At 45.7% G+C, this 1835-nt stretch overlaps 1 protein-coding gene across 1 annotated transcript in view; it reads right to left on the bottom strand.

Moving 5' to 3' along the window:
- The window catches only part of MECP2 (methyl-CpG binding protein 2), a gene marked incomplete in the record, with an annotated part of 87567 nt that overhangs the window by 49899 nt on the left and 35833 nt on the right, over nucleotides 1-1835 (bottom strand).

The following is a 1835-nucleotide window of genomic DNA, read 5'->3' as shown; positions in this document are numbered from 1 at the left end:
CCCGTGCCCTATAGCAAAACCCTCTAAAAAAAAAAAAAAAAAAAAAACAGACAGAGATACACAAGGAGAATACCATTTGAGGAGAAAAGCAGATATTGGAGTTTGCAGCTCCAAGTCAAGAAATGCCATCTTGCCAGCAAATCACCAGGAGCTAGGAAGAGGCAAGGAAGGACTCCCCTACAGGTTTGAGAGGAAGTATAGCCCTGCCAACATGTTGATTTTCGACTTCTGGCCTTGAGACTGTAAGACAATACATTTCTGTTGTAAGCCACCTAGTTTGTGGTACTTTGTTATGGCAGCTCAGAAAGCAAATATGCGTAGGGTCAAGTTCATTTTTTTTTTTTTTGAGAGATTTTCACTATAGGGCGCGTGCACTTGCCAGACAGACAGAGAGAGACATTAGAGTCAGAAAGCGAGAAATCACCATGGTCACGCCGCAATCCCTTCTCCTCCATTCTCCTCTCGGGATCCTGGGCACGCACGCACACGCGCCCGGCGTGAGTTTTAAGCCACCGGGTCTGGGACGCGAACTGCGGTCGACTATGTGGGAGTCCAGTGACATAGCCATTACGCTAACTGCTGGTTCCCAAGGGTCAAGTTCATTTTTGTCTGGTATAGCTATTATCCAGCACCATCAAGGAAAAAACTTTGCCTCACTGAATTACCACAGCACCTCTGTTAAAAATCAAATGACTGGGGCGGAGCTAAGTTTATTGTGATCCATGCTATCGCAGGAACCCCAAAGGTGGAGCCCCATGCAACAAGATGACTCGAAGTTGCTCTGCAGTGGGTTGCAGCACCTGGGACACTGCTGAGCTGAGAGCACAGCCTGTCCTTTCACCAGTGTGTGTGAGCGACCTTGGAGCCACCAAACTCCCTGCGGGGCCTGATTTCCAACTGATACCAGACGACACTCAAAATGGATCAGGGCTATTAATCGTGTGAACCCCAGAAGCAAGACGATATGGATTCCAGGACCAGGTGCTATACTAAGTTCCAAACATATCCAAGAAAGTGACTTTGAGTCACATGGCTTAAGAAGAAAACTAAAAGAAGGAGCCGCGTCTTCTGTTTCTCTCTACAAGGTTCCTCAAGGTGTACACCTTAAAGGTAAAGCAAAACAGAAAGCCCTAAAGCAGATAATTCTCAAGCGGTTGCTACCAATGACCATACCTACAGTTTAAAAAGACCTTTGACAAGAGGTGCAGAGAAACTGGCTGAGGTGCAACAAATGCTTCAGGTGTCCAAAAAAAGACTTATCTCTGTCAAAAACTTACAGGATGATCAAGAGAAAGGGCTCGCAATTAATTGATGCCATTGTAGAAGAGAAACTACTTTCCAAAGAAACAGAGTGTCTGCTATGAGCACAATTTTCAGATTTTAAGTGTGAGTTGTATAACTGGAGAGAAATAGCTGAATACTCCATGGAGATGAAGCAGTTTGCATGTACACAGTACTTGAGCAGTAGCAAAGTCTATGATTATGTAAGGAAGATTCTTAAGCTGCCTCATTCTTCCATCCTCAGAACGAGTGGTCAGTGAGGCAGGAGGACAACCAGGAGATTGTGGTGGCCTGGTAGCCAAGTGTAAAAAGTATTCCAAGAAGGGAGTAGTCCACTATGTCAAATGCTTCTGGGAGATCAGGCGATTATCAAAATGTATACCCAGTCCAGGTTTCAACAGCAACATTTTTTCTTTTCTTCAACAAAAGTTAGAGAATGGTGGGGCCAGCAGGTGTCGTGGTGGTTGTTAGGGTGCTGGACACTCCCACATGGCTAACCACGGTTCAAGTCTGGAACCTAGTGTCTTGCTTTCTCACTCCACCCCCCCACACCT

The sequence above is a fragment of the Tupaia chinensis genome, unplaced genomic scaffold (assembly GCF_000334495.1).
Source record: "Tupaia chinensis unplaced genomic scaffold, TupChi_1.0 Scaffold144326_1, whole genome shotgun sequence".
Classification (NCBI taxonomy): domain Eukaryota; kingdom Metazoa; phylum Chordata; class Mammalia; order Scandentia; family Tupaiidae; genus Tupaia; species Tupaia belangeri.
Note: the sequence above shows the minus strand (reverse complement) of the source record. Positions and strands in the feature narration are given on the sequence as shown.